Source organism: Rhamphochromis longiceps, linkage group LG14 (genome assembly GCF_057381845.1).
Source record: "Rhamphochromis longiceps isolate RC_006_pf linkage group LG14, R_longiceps_female_GT1.1, whole genome shotgun sequence".
Classification (NCBI taxonomy): domain Eukaryota; kingdom Metazoa; phylum Chordata; class Actinopteri; order Cichliformes; family Cichlidae; genus Rhamphochromis; species Rhamphochromis longiceps.
The window spans coordinates 3,281,021-3,296,238 of record NC_140570.1 but is presented as its reverse complement, the minus strand read 5'-3'; the positions used below and the strand labels follow the sequence as shown (position 1 = coordinate 3,296,238).

The window sequence follows — 15,218 nt, the reverse complement described above, 5'->3', positions numbered from 1 at the left end:
TGAAAGCACATCTGCTCTCATGCACCTCTGACTTTTATTTCCATCTGGATCTTTGCCATACATTGAAATTATGTAGTTTTAAGACCATCAACAACTAAAGGCCTTTGCTAAGTGCATTTACATACAGTACAGGTGGCTCCACAAATATGGGAAGATTTTAATATTTTCATTTAAATGTAATTTTCATGCCCTGTTTGAATGGGAAATGCTATAATGATTCAAACAGACGCCAAGGGATTTATTCTCCCGTGATATTTGATAAGTGAGCTTTGGGGATGAAAATCGGGACCCGACCCTGCGGTCAACATAAACAACATCAGGCTTTTTTTCCCAAATCATTAAGAAGACCTGCAAAGTTCATTTGTTTTGTAAAGATGATCATTGCACATGCGCTGCGGTGGTGTCCCGTGCCAGAATGATTATGAAGATGTCCTTGTCCTGGTGGTTTGCATTCTGGTTTTACAGTTGTGATATTTAATGTTGTATAAAGATGGGCGTATGTTGCATCCGTAATCTTCTTGACCATTATTGTGTTTGTTAGTTTATTCAGTGTAAAACTCCAATCTTTAGCACAAAAAACTCTCACTAAATTACTGAGAATTGCAAAACATCAAAGTCTGTTCAGGTGAATACATTTTTCTTTTTTAAAGATGTAAATTGTGGGCGCTGGTTTAGCTCCATGGGTGAGCACAGGCGCCCAGCAGGTCGAGTCCGACCCGTGGCCCTTTGCTGCACGCCTCTCCCTCCCCACTCTCCTGTCTGTCTTCACTGCTCCTATCCAATAAAGACTAAAAGGCCAAAAACAACCTGTATTTTGCAAGGTTTATTGAAATACTCAAATCTTCAAAGGTGTGTAAAAGGTTCAGGAGACAGGTGGTGACAAAACCACCTGTCTCCTGTCCTGACAAAAAAAATTCCTCTGTGTTCCTGTGAAATGTCTAATGATTTCAGCGTCACACCTTACCGCCAGGATTCCCCTAAACTGGAAGTGGCAAGCAGAGACAGGCAGTTACACAAGTAATCTGATTACCTTTTTAAAGTAAAGAGTAAAGTAAGGGGTTACTATTGCAAAAATCCAGTAAGCACGCTGCGCTACTAAACTGTGATTTTGTTTGTGAGCGTCTCATGACAATGACGTGCGAGCGTGCGGCGTCCGTGGCAGCGACAGACGTGCGCAGATCAACAATGGATAAAATGGAGTGATGGAGAGAGTACGACCGTGCAGCGTTTACAGCGTGGAAGTAATCACATTACTGTATGCTCTGCGTGGGAAGAAAACCTCTTTCTACAGCGAAAAATTAAACTTCAAATCTGAGCGAGCACGCTGCCACGGGAACGTGACAGTCACAGAGAAACCCCCGGACCCCCCACTGATATGACCGCTGTGGGCCAACCTCCACCCGCCCCACTCCTGCTTAATGTACAAGTTAAAAGATTAAAACTCATTAAAAAGTTTTAAAAAGAGACTTTTTCATTTGAGTCAGTTTCATATGATTGATTATGCAGAAGAAAAAGAATTGGGCTGAAAGGTCTGTTGCTTTATTACGTACTCAGGTTGTGTATCATGTTTTTAAAAATTAATAAAGTAACTAATTACTTTTGAAAATGAGTAATCAGTAAGGTAATGGGATTACTTTCTTGGAGAACTAATCAGTAATTAGTAACTAATTACTATTTTCAAGTAACTTGACCAACACTGGTGGCAAGTTTGTAAAAAACATCAAATTATATGTTTATTTCCCTTGTTTTCATTATTACCACAATAAGAAGATTTCATTTTAAACACAGGTATTGTGTTTGTGTGTATATCGGCCATATTCTTCACCTCTCAATTTTTAGAAAACATAATGTAACAAAGTTAATAGTTTCATGAATCAAACTCATTCAGGTTAGTTTATGTTGTGGTTGTCCGTGACAGCTAGTGTTAATAACCCTTCTTCAGCTTAAGTGTTTATAATCTTCTTCCAGCTGCATATTGAAATATTTCTGCTCGCTCACTTTGGAGCTAGCAGGGTTAATACAGCTGCTAATGTACAGATAACGGACGAAACGGCTCATACAGCAGCGTGCACGCTTTGGTGTCATTACTAACTACAGAGGATATAGGTGCTCATATCCTTATTGTGTTTGTGTAAAACTGTGCAAATGTTTGCACGTGCTGTCCACGGCTGTGCAACATTCCAACAGCTGTATCGGCTCTGAGGACACTATCACAGTCTGGTAGACTGCCTCGGCGCGCCTTCATCCATCCATTCAAGTCCAGAGGAGGTGTCAGTATTAATGTATCAGGGTGCACAGATGTGCTCCCTGCTCCTGCATGCGCACGGCTTGCACCCCACACCAACACACACACACACACTGAGTGAGGCAGCAGGTTTGACCCCCTAGAGTGGGGAGTGATATCATATGCTTTTACGCTATACTTGCACAGTAGTGCCCAGGCACCATCTGTCTGTGCAGCCAGCCCCTCTCTCTTTGTTAAGTGTGTGTGTATGTGACAGAAAGAGAGGGAGAGAGGAGAGTCCAGCAGCTGTATTTACACCTGTATGAGCAGATCTCTGTTGGCAGTGTGGCAAAGGAACACACCAGCTGCTTAACCTATATTCCCTACCAAGCTGCCTTTGTGTGCACCCTGCAATAAGACACAAGTGCACACACACTAATGAAGCTTTCTCTCCCCTTTTCTGTGACCTGGCTGACTGCATAGATACCTTTGTACCTGCTGCACTCCTGCAGACCACCGGTGTGCAAAATTGTGCTGCTGTTTGTCTTCAGAAGCCTCAGGTTTTTGACATCAAAGAAAACCTCAGCGAATTCACACAGAGCCCCCGCCTCTCTTAATTTAGATGCTCCCCCAACTCCGTCAAAATAGGGAGAGTCGGATGTGGCTAGGCATCTGCCTGATAACCTCCCTCCAGATGAGGCCAGGGCAGAGAGTGGAGGAACATAGCCAACCTTCTGCTACTCCTCAGAGTCTCTTGGGAATACCGAACAAAGAGAGGTGTGTCACCTCTGCCCCAACCTCTTGTTTCCTGTCAGCCTAATATGGAAGCGTGTTAGACCCAGTTGAATTAAATCCCAAAGACGGTGATCACAAAATCCAAAGACTCTTTCCTGTCACAACTTCATCTTTGAACAGGATTAAGACAGAAATATTTGCAGTCAGCTGTACTTGTGCCTGTATTCACTGGGCAGATTGATTTAACTTGTCAAAATGCCTGTCGCGGTCACATTAGGGATTTGCAAACGGATGAAGAATTGCACACTTATCCCATCTACACACTGTCTGACTTTAACACGGACAAATGAAAATCCAAATGGAAAGATTGTCACACGCAAAACAAAATACCAAATCCTGCTGATGACATTTTCAGGCGAATAGAGTGCAGGCAGGGTAACGAAAAAGACAACAGCAAAAGAACAAATGAGACCCTGTGACCCGCTGCAGATGTGCCCTCAGATTACTGTAATGCGTGTGTGAGCCATCCCGATACCAGAGCCGCAGAGGCTCACTGAGACCGGAGCTAGAAAAGGGGCTTTGAGAACGCACCACATGGCGGCAAGGCTAAACCATTTGCACAAATCACCTCACTTCCCTCTCTTTTTAATGGCCCAGGCGGAGCTGCTATTAGGGCCAACGGGTTAAGAGATGAATGTGTGAACGATTATTCTCCGGGAGTGGGGTCGTCACCCTCACAGGTCGATCCCACCCCCCCTCTTTCTCTGACTTCTCTCTGTAGCAATGACCCATGTTTGACTTGTTTCTCATCACGCCTGTGACCTATAAGGGACTCTTTCTCTGCTCACCACACCCGCTCCGTCGTGCTTTGCATCACATACTGTAATCGGGTGCTCTTTGTCTATACTGAGGTCAAAACTGTTTACTGCCAGCTCAGCACGGTTGACAGTTCTCCCAGCGTGACCTCATGCTTTTGTTGTATTCCGAGGAGTGTGCAATTTGATTTGTAACACCAAAGGATAGGTTTGGGATTTTTAAAGTCTGGTGTAAAACAACGCTGATGCACACGTTTGGGAAAATAGCTCTTTGTGTAAGTCTGGTGACACTGTAGTTCATTTCTTTAAAAGTTCAAGTCTGTGTTCTTGAAAAGTTTTCTGTGTTTGCCTGTATGAACTGTGGTTCCCTGCTGAGCTGTGGATATAGAGACATTGAGGACATATCTTGTTTGAATGTTTAATTACTATGAATACCAGTTACTCATGACAGAAGAACTTTAACCGGTTCCACCTGATCTGCTTTCTGTAGCAGCTTTCTTTGCATCAACTCTGCTGCTATTAATTTCCATCGAGTATATAAATTGCACCAGCATGTTCCAGGAAGACTGTAGGGACAAAGTGGCACATTGTAAATCCTAAAGCTTACTTGGCCTTTGCTATGCCTATGGAGAGCTGACCCCATCTGCCCTTCTTTCTACAATTGGTGTCCATCCATTTACCAGTTGGAGGCCAGAGTTTGGGCTCAGAAAGTTCAACAGACTCAGCGGAGGGTAAGACGTTAGAGATCACCCCCCGCCCTCCGTGCAGCTCTTTGATAAGCGGCAGTTTACCAGGGGCCTCCATTACACCAACCAGTGTGTTCATTTGTCAACTCGCACTCCAGGAGTAAGACATTCCAGGGCAAATTGTTGCTCCCTTTCTCCCGGCGGAACACGCTACACATTCATGTACCAAGACTAATTGGAGACTGCGAGCTATCACTGGGAGGGCCCGGGAGGATGCGGCGAAAGCGATAAAATAAAGAAGTACTACGGAGTGCTTTCGTTGGTTGGAGATCCTGTTTTTCATGGCCGGGGGAGGTTGGTGTGCAGGGACAGAGTTCAGTCTCATCGGACCTTTATTGCTATAGGGAAACGGCTTATTTACTGTAAACTGTTTATGGAGCTCTGTCACTATCTCTGGACATGCAGAATAAACACAGGAACACACTCCCACTCCTAATGTCTCGTAAACATTAGAAACACGCACAGACTGACAGACAGAAATACACCCCGAAAAAGACACTACACTCTAGATGACTCTTGGATGCACACACACACACGCACAAACACACTGCATACTTGTTAACATAATCACAGTGAATACACATTTGTCAACACCGTCTCTTCCAACCAGGCATGCACATTCATAAGACAGTTCACAGCCATAAATACACACTTGCACTAAAAAAAGAAGTTGCATGCAAACACACAACTCCTTGTCTCAACAGTGCCTGAGTGCTGTTAGTTTTACTGGTGTCCCCAGTTGTTATACAAATTGGATAAACTCTTCATACTCTTTCCCAATCACAACAATCAGAGCAGTTTCCCAAAGTATTTTTTTCCCGCGTTGCGTTTACACGGTTGGGTACAAGTTTGCGCACATGTACCCGATCCCTTTAAAGTTAAGAGAGAAAAAATATGACAGATGTCGAAAGAAGAAAAAAACAACCCAAAACGTCCGTCTGCGGACGTGATGCATGTGCCAAATATATGGTATCACGCTTTACGGAGCAGCTCGAGCAGATGAATCATCGACGTATCCCGTAGGTCTTCAAATCCATCTTAGCACACAGACATTCTGTTTCCTGCCTCGTATGTGTTGTGCACTTAAACAGACATGTCAAAAAGTATATAATGTGAAAAGTGTGTTTGCTCAAGTGTGCTAGTTTTAATAATTGTTTTTCCGTCTATTTCTGTACCCCTCAACACCCCCCAACACCCCCTTTCCCTCCCCCCTCTCATGAAGACCCTACCTCTTTGGGGCGGGATGTTTTGCCATTAAAACTCCATGGTGAGTTTTGCTTCTCCCCTCTTCGGCTCCCTTGGCAGCATGCGACTGTATAAAGCACCACAGCACACTGCCTCCTTTACCTCTCATTTGTCTCCTGGTATATTTTCAACACATTTTGTAGAGTTGGTGTGGTCGTTCCTCGGCGGGTACGAATCCCAAAGAGGAGTGTTTCTTATTTTCTCATCTTTTTGTGTCTGTGTGTTTTTGATTACCCTTATTCTTCCCTTTTTTTGGTTTTGTTTTGTTTAACGTTATATTTAAAGTCCGATGATTCAGCATGTTGTGTTAAAGCCACCGCAGCGCTTTAAGGGAAAAGGGATTTTTTCTTTCACATTGTGCAGTATGCATAAATATGCAAAGCAGCAGTGAGGTGCTAGGTATGGTGTTACATGTGAAGTAATGCTCAAAGCCCAAACTTCATACTTTAGGTTTTGCTTGGGAGTTCAGAGTACATGCTGTAGGGGTTCAGCGCTCTTCCATCAAACTTCTGATCTGGTTGTTGTCTTTTTTCTTTAAACCACCCACCAGAAAATGACATCGCTGTCTTATTGTCTTTTTCATTCTCTTACGTTAGATGATCTTTTTCCAATAATATCTTTGTGTCGAACACATGTTGTTCAGATTTTATTTTATCCCACTTTGGCTAGATTTTTTCCATCAGATGTGTGTTTGCATGCAGGAAATGTGCCACATTCTGACATTGTGAACAGTGTCCTGTCTGGTTATGGAAATGTGATGTGTACCGCTCCTACAAAATATTCTCCAGAGAGCGGATGAACCACAATTATTTAATGGTAGCTAGCACTGGAAATGAAGTTTGTTTTAAATTTTTAAACAGAGTTTTTTTTGTTTCCAGTGTATTTTAGAACATCTCATAACTTTACTTTTACTGTTCCAGCCACAGTAGGCCGCCTTTTGACTCCACATGAAATAAAAGCAGCCACACAGCCAAACACAGTGGAACAGTTAGCAGCGAAAGCGCTACATTTTTGGGGGCCAATGGTCAGATTTGATGATTTTGTTTCCTGGCAGCTGAAAATGAATGTTAAAACATTCCATGTCCTTTTTTGTTGTTAGCCAACTGTTTGCTAAAGTAACAGATTTAGTGACTCTGGAGTTATTACGTAATCAGTAATTCTGGTTTAAACAATGGAACATAAGCTCAACATCATTACTTTTACTGAGTACTTATGCTCATTCAATTCATTATTAAATTACCTGCTAATCTTAGAGAAATAAGCTAGCCTATTTCATACCGTTAAACTGTCCACCACCTTTCTCCTTTTTTCTTGTGATTTGAATAAGTCTGGTTCTGTGGTCATTCATGGATGTTTTCAGAAAAATAGCCACCCCAAGCCAAGTTTTGGAGACACAATTTAAAATGGGATGACAGCTTACTTCACCAAAGATGGAAACATGCAAAGCCCCTCAGATTGTGAGAAGAATTTCTAAGATAGATGTGGACCCCCGTGTGGTTTCAAAGTGACATACAGATCTAATAACATTAAATACTGCGCATCCCTTGACCTTTGAAATCACCGGTTATGTTGCGACTAAAAATGCTGTAGGTAAGACAGATGAATCCATCACTAGTCAGTTATTGGGGAAAATAATAAAAAGCAGCGAGGTGGAACAAAAAGGCCAGTTTCATTTGATATTCAGGTTAAGATTCAGGAAATGTTTAACTGTCACTCCTGAATTTTGAGTTCAATTTTAGCACTAAAATGCACAAAGCATCCTCCGATTCAAAGATTTTTGTCATGCAGGGGGATGTAGCCACGTCTCTTGTCAGCGCTCTCTCATGAAATCAGATGCTCACAAGCTTTTAAAAGAAGCCCTTTTATGACAGTCGCTTACAGAGAGATGATTGAGTGGCTCGGTGAAAGGAACTTTTCCTTTCCTGATTCCCAGGTCTCCAGCTCCTCGTGTGAATAGCGTATGGTGCCTTCCTCAAGTGTTGGGTTTCATCTTTTGTTGTGGGCAGTCACTCATACTTTTTAGTTGAAACTTTTTTCCGTCTGTCTTCAGCCACTCGTGCTCAATCTAGGCCCTTAGTGACTTCAGAGCGTATACTTTTCAAAGGTATACATCATTAGCATTGGAATCTTGACCCTTGCAATAAATGCCATCTGCTCAATTTTGAGCTAGTTAAACCGACATTGTTTCTCTAATAGCTTCTGCCTTTAGACATGCGCCATGGCAGTCCATTCACTATTGTATCGTATTAAGATATTTTACAAACAGAGCCGTCTTTTCTTTTTGAGCAAATGGTGAACTTGAATGCTCCTTGGATTTCCAATTCATTCTTAAGCTTGCGTCTGAAATAACACTGTGGCCAGATACATTAGTTTATACCAACATTATGGCTGTTTAACAAATTTCCATGACTAACGTGGCACTACATGAACTTTAAGGTTTAGAAATTGGTAAAAAAGAAACCCTGATTTTTTCCTTGAACATTTGATGCCCACTCTGCTCCGTTCACCGAGTTCCCCAGTTTTTGTCATTAGTGCTGTGTATTCGACAGAGCCTCAAGGCTGCTTCTTTCCGAGGGCTGTTGTAAAATAATAAATGTGACGTTGAAGGATGTACCCTCCACATAACTGCCCTCTCTCCTTCCCTCTCTCCGTCTTTCTTTTCCTTCCTGCTTGGAGTCTTAATACCACCTCCTTTTCTGATAAGAATGAACCATATGGCCCAGAATCAGTGAAATGACAGCACTGCAGCTCTTTGTCGCCGGATGGCCAGCTCCATCATGTTTGTTTACTGCAAAGGTCCTGAAAATAAATGGAAGCTGCTGTGGACTACCCCCCCACCCCCCCGCTGAGGCGCCTCATGTTAGCGCCGGACATAGTAATGCAAAAGGACTTTGATGGTTGATGTCTCAGATTGAATTATGCCCTTGAGGAAAAGCTATTAGCTCAGTCAAGAGTCCTCATTTGCTAAATTAAAAGTGGAAATGACATGTGAGTAGTCTTTTCAGTGAATTAAAGTCACAAAGAAAATGAATTCCACTCCCTGCTAAAAGGCAAAAGGAAATTTTGCGGAGAGAGAAGAAAAAGAAAAGAGATTTGCCGTTTGTTTAATGACATACATCTTCTCCTGCTCCCAGTTCCCTCTTAGTATATTTATGTTTCATAAGTTATTGATATTGGGTTACGCTTTTTCTAACTCGGTGCCATTTGCTTGCCTGCTTCCTTACCAAAAGTCTGCTCCAGAAATTGGTATCCATATGGGAAGTGGAATTAGGCCCTGGAGCCGTGCCTGGTTGTCACGAGGGCAAAAACCTCAACACTTTTAAGCCACTTCAAGTGAGATGAAGAGGAAAAAGGATGATTTAAAACACAGATGAATAAACTTTAGTGGTCACTGTAGCAGAAGAGACGAGAACTGAACTGTGATCTTTGGTCCTGTTGGCAGGCTCTGTGCTAGCTGTGGTCTCTTCAAAGAGGCCTAAACTCAGCTCATCTGCTATGACTGCAACGTCGAGCCGAAGTTTTAACGTGCTATCGACGAGTCGCGCAGCGCCCTGCAGATTGGTGTGTGGGGTTGCCACGAGGTCAGTCCTTCAGAAATGGACAGTGTTCTCTACTCGGCAGTGTAAAAGTCCTTCTACTTAGTTCTCTTAAAGAAAGTCCATCTGATTATAGTAGTAGTAATAATAGCTTAGAATTTTAACCACTGACACCAAAAGTCAATACGAAGACTGATGAGTTTAGAACAGGCACCTGTCTGCTCGTGACGAGGATTTGTTTTTCCCGAGTTACAGGGCTTTCGTTTCGTTACCAAGGAAGAATTTTTACTTGTGGAAAAATCCTACAAAATTCCTCTTTTCCTGTCCCATGTAACACAAACAAAAACTGATGTTGAGCACTTCCTTATAGCTGGTTATTCACTCGCTGGACCTGCTTGTTAACAGTTTTACCTTCTGGTTGAACTGACGGTCAAGCAGGCCAGAGCTGGGAGGAGAAGACGAGGCCCACTCGGAGTTAGCCAAGGCAATATCCTGAGTGTGACTTTATCTACCCCTGCATCTTCCTTTCACAGACCGGGTTTACTGTGGATATTTGGTTATTCAGCCTTCTCCCTTTGACCCAGCGCTTGTAAATACAAGCTACAACACTGTAGAGGCCGTCCTTATGATTACCTTCACCATTTCCTTTTTCCTGATCCCTCTTTCACACAGGGCTGGCCAAACAAAGACATCTCCCTCGATCCAGAGAATAATTTATGAGGTGCTGACAGGGGGGAGGCAACAGAAAGAGAGTTTTACCAGCAGCAGGTCTTTCAACAGCTAGTACTGTGAAACCCGGTTGAAGTAGTGGACGCACCGTCTAGTACTGGAAGCATTATTGTGGTGAACTGTCTTCATGGCATTGCATTGTATTTTTCATTACGTTTTTGTGGTATTGGGCAAGTTTGAAACAAGAGGAGGGATTTGGTCAGTGATAGAGTGTTACATGTTACACACAGGACGTGAGGGGCAAATTCCCACTGGATCCTCCATGTGTGACATTCATTAGGTTTTACAGTGTGTGGTTGGGCGCCAATATTCAGGGAAACTCTTAAACCTGCAGTATTTATTTTCTTGTGTTTGGAATTTTGAGTTTTCATTCCGTTTAAATGAACGATTTAAAAGTGCAAAATTAAGACATTATTTGGTATCGTTATATCCCCTGTTGCCTTTTGTTCTATTCTTTAATAAATATGAATTAATCTTTTAAAACTATTATGTAGACATTAGGTTGAGGTTAGTTTCTTTAAATGAGTTTGACCCGTTATGCACACGCTGGACACGAGTGTGATGACAGCAGAACTTTTATTTATAACTGTGGTTTTCGTTTTGCACTGGGACACAGACACTCCCGCTCTCTGCTGTCACGTCCGCTCTCCTTCCCCTCCGACTGTCACTGTCAACATATAAAGAGTCACAATCACCTTCAGATCCCAGCACACCTGTTCACCCCGCCCCTGCGCCGTCCCGGGAGCTCACTGCGTCAGAGACCACACCCACGCCACAATGAGTCAGAAATGAACTTATTAACAAAAATCAATATTGAGATGGCAAAGATTGTGTGCAAAAGCATGCAAAGATAAGATAAGATAACCTTTATTAGTCCCACACGTGGGAAATTTGTTTTGTCACAGCAGGAAGTGGACAGTGCAAAAGTTATGAGGCAAAAATTAGAATACAATAAGAATAAATACAGTACACAACTGTACAGAATAGAATAAAATAAAATACTATATACAGTAGAATAAAATAAAATAAATATACAATAAGATAAAAATAGAATACAAATACTATATACAACTGAGTAAAAATACAACGATGACAGAAAGGATTATTGCACTTAGTATTATTGCATATGTATGGATGTGTGTGCTTGATCAGTTAAAGTCTTTATTATGGAGTCTGACAGCAGTGGGGAGGAAAGACCTGCGAAATCTCTCCGTCCCACACCGTGGGTGCCGCAGTCTCCCACTGAAGGAGCTGCTCAGTGCTGTCACAGTCTGCTGCATGGGGTGGGAGATGTTGTCCATCAGGGATGACAGCTTAGCCGCCGTTCTCCTGTCACTCACCACCTCCACTGGGTCCAGAGGGCATCCTAGAACAGAGCTGGCCCTTCGGATCACCCTGTTCAGTCTCTTCCTGTCCCCAGCAGAGATGCTGCCGCCCCAGCAGACCACGCCATAAAAGATAGCAGAAGCCACAACAGAGTCATAGAAGGTCTTCAGGAGTGGGCCCTCCACTCCAAACGACCTGAGTCTCCGCAGCAGGTACAGCCTGCTCTGCCCTTTCCTGTAGAGGGCGTCTGAGTTATGAGTCCAGTCCAGTCTATTGTTCAGATGAACACCAAGGTACCTGTAGCTGTCCACAGCCTCAATGTCCATACCTTGGATGTTCAGTGGTTGCAGTGGAGGATGCTTGTGCCTGCGGAAGTCTACCACCAGTTCCTTGGTTTTACTGGCGTTGATCTGGAGGTAGTTCAGCTGGCACCAATCCACAAAGTCTTGGGTCAGACCTCTGTACTCCTTGTCGTCCCCATCAGTGATGAGGCCGACTATTGCAGAGTCATCAGAGAACTTCTGCAGGAAGCACTGGGTGGAATTGTGGGAGAAGTCTGCAGTGTAGATGGTGAAGAGGAACGGAGCCAGAACCGTTCCCTGTGGGGCCCCCGTACTGCAGACGACCCTGTCCGACACACAGCCCTGAGTCCTCACATACTGTGGTCGGTCGGTGAGGTAGTCCAGGATCCAGGTAGTGAGGTGATGGTCCACTCCAGAGTTCACCAGCTTGTCCTTTAGAACCGAGGGAAGAATGGTGTTGAAGGCACTGGAGAAATCAAAGAACATGATTCTCACAGTGCTTCCAGCGGTCTCCAGGTGAGCGAGGGAACGATGTAGGAGGTGAATGACGGCATCATCCGCTCCAATGCCAGGCTGGTAGGCAAACTGAAGTGGGTCCAGTGATGAGCTTATTAGGCGCCGAAGCTGAGCCAGGACCAACCACTCCAGGGTCTTCATCAGGTGGGATGTCAGAGCCACCGGCCTGTAGCTGTTGAGGTCCTTGGGGCGTGAAGTCTTTGGCACTGGTACAACACAGGAGGTTTTCCAGAGCTGTGGGACTCTTCCCAACCTCAGGCTCAGGTTGAAGAGGTGCTCCATCACCCCACACAGTTGGTCCGCGCAGGACCTGACGACCCTCGAGCTGATGCCATCTGGACCCGCTGCCTTCTTGCCATTAATCCTCCTCAGTTCCCTCCTAACCTGGGTGGTTGAGAGAGACAGGCTGGAGCCTTGTGTTGAGTGTGTATTGGATGCTGTTGTTGGGGGTGGGGGGGAGTGAGCAGGGTGAATAGAGGAGGTGTGAAGTGTCTGAGGTGGAACAGCAGCAGTGGGGGTGGGTGAGTCTGCAGCCGATGTTGCAGACTGCCTCATGGCTGAGTCAAATCTGTTGAAGAAATGATTCAGTTCATTTGCCCATCTCACATCCCTCCCAGGCAGAGAGTTCTGCTGTTTGTGGCCCGAGATGGTTCTGAGGCCTCTCCAGACTTCACCAACGTTGTTTTGTTGAAGCTGGTTCTCCATCTTCTGCCTGTAGCTCTCCTTCCCATTCCTTATCAGTCCCCTCAGCTCTCTCTGCACCCTTTTCAACTCCTCTTTGTCTCTGGATTTGAAGGCCCTCCTCTTCTGCTTGAGGACGGTTTTAATTTCGGGGGTAATCCAAGGTTTGTTGTTGGAGAAACACCGTACAGTCCTGGTAGGTACAGTGTTATCCACACAGAAGTTTATATAGTCAGTAATGCATGTAGTAAGGCTGTCGATGTCCTCACCGTGGTCATCACAAATCACCTCCCACACAGTCGACTCAAAACAATCCTTAAGAGCCTCCTCGCTCTCCTCTGACCATCTCTGTACTGTGCGGGTGGCTGGTGGCTCCCTGCGCACTAAGGGCTCATACACAGGGACAAGGTGCACCAGGTTGTGATCAGATCTGCCCAGGGGAGGGAGAGGTGATGAACTGTATGCCTCTTCTGCATTGGCATACAGTAAGTCCAGTGTTTTATTGACTCTGGTTGGGCAGGTCACATACTGGGTGAAGGTGGGCAGTGTGGAGTCCAGTGAGGCATGATTGAAGTCCCCTGATATTATGAGAAGGGCTCTCGGTGATTGTGTTTGCAGTCTGCTGACCACAGAGTGGAGAGAGTCACAGGCTGCATCCGCGTTGGCCGAGGGGGGGACATACGCTGTTATCGCGATAACATGCGAGAACTCCCGGGGCAGGTAGTACGGACGCATGCTAACGGCTAACAGCTCAATGTCTCTGCTGCAGAGTTGCTCTTTTACAGTGATGTGCCCAGGGTTACACCATCTGTCGTTCACAAAAACTGCCAGTCCCCCTCCTTTCCTCTTACCGCTGTCTCTGGTCCTGTCCGCTCGCAGCAGCTGGAATCCCGGTAGTGTCACGCTTGTGTCCGGAGTTAGCGATGTTAGCCACGACTCCGTTAGCATCATGATGCTACATTGCCGGTACTCCCTCTGTGACCAGGTTAGCGACATGAGCTCAGCATTAGAGATGGAACCTAGCCAGTTTGCTTTTTGCCCTTACCTCGCACATTTGAGTTGTTAAAAGCTAATGGCGACTCGAACCTAGCAAGCATGCTACACAATCATGCAATTTTAAAAACAAAAGTGGATTTTAAATACTCATTACCTGCAGGGGGCACCGTTGTCAGCCTTGCAGAGACTCCTGCTTGCTCTTAGATGTCACACTCTGGCTGGACACATCTTGAAAGGCCTGGTCTCAATCAGGTGCTTTGCATCAGTGGCATTAGGTTTCCCTGTTGTTAATCAAATTTTGTACTTGGAAATGTCTATCTTTTTTTAAATCATCCATAAGGTCTGTTTTTGCTTATGCTAACTATCCATTCCTTTTTATATTTGTTCCACATAAAGCAAAAAAATAAAAAGCACCTGCACAAAAATGCTTCCATGAGTTGAATGTAAGTTGAATCAAACTGGCCACATACATTTTAAAAATCATGACCATTCTGCGCCCACATATTTGCATCTTTTCTCCAAAATTGAGAGTAGATAGAAGTAAGAGTGTCACTTTCATGCCAGCGTGGTTTCCAAAGGTCAAGGTTAAGCACTCGTCTGGGAGCGCGTGACACCGCTGTAGGTTTTCAAGCGCACCTCACGTCTGATCCGCTGTGACCACATTTTACTGTCCAGGTTGCTTATGAGGCTGGACAATAATACCAGATCTTGCTACTGTTCTCTGATTGTTGCCATATGGGGAGTCCAATTGCGGCTGAAAACCCTTTCTGTGTCCGCTTCTTCTCAAACACTCTTGACATGCTGAATAATCCAATAACTCCCAATATATTCTCTCCTGTAGCCGACACAAAGTAAGAGAGCCAGGGAAGGCAACGTGGACACTGCTGTTAGGTTCGAATTCCATTCAGTGATAGCAGTTGTATTTATTAATTTAAATATAAATGTGGTATATTAATGGGACTATTGGAACCAACCAGATGGAAGAGCAGGCTAGAAATTGTCTTTGTAAGTATACTAGAAGTATCAACGTTTTTTGATTCTTACCAAACTTAAAGTAAAATTGGTGACAAACCCCTGAAAAAGGTTTTTGCTGGGATCTGTATTGTCCTGTAAAAGAACAACTAGAGTCCACCATCCAGTGTATGTAACCCCCTTTAGCAACATTACCTTGGAGTACTTGTTTTCTCCATGACTGTACCCGTTTCTCACATCGTAGCTGAGGTATTTTGGCCCATCCTTTCCAATGTTGTTTCAGTTCATTGAGGTTTGCAGGTATTTGTTTATGCATAGCTCTCTTAAGGTCCCACCACAGCATTTCGGTTGGGTTGAGGTTTGGACTTTGCATTTTAGCATCCTTGATTCTTCTC

At 44.3% G+C, this 15,218-nt stretch overlaps 1 protein-coding gene across 3 annotated transcripts in view; it reads left to right on the top strand.

Annotated features, from left to right (window-relative positions):
* bcas3 (BCAS3 microtubule associated cell migration factor) overlaps positions 1 to 15,218 on the top strand; it is a 319,882-nt gene that overhangs the window by 81,959 nt on the left and 222,705 nt on the right. The window lies entirely within an intron of this gene.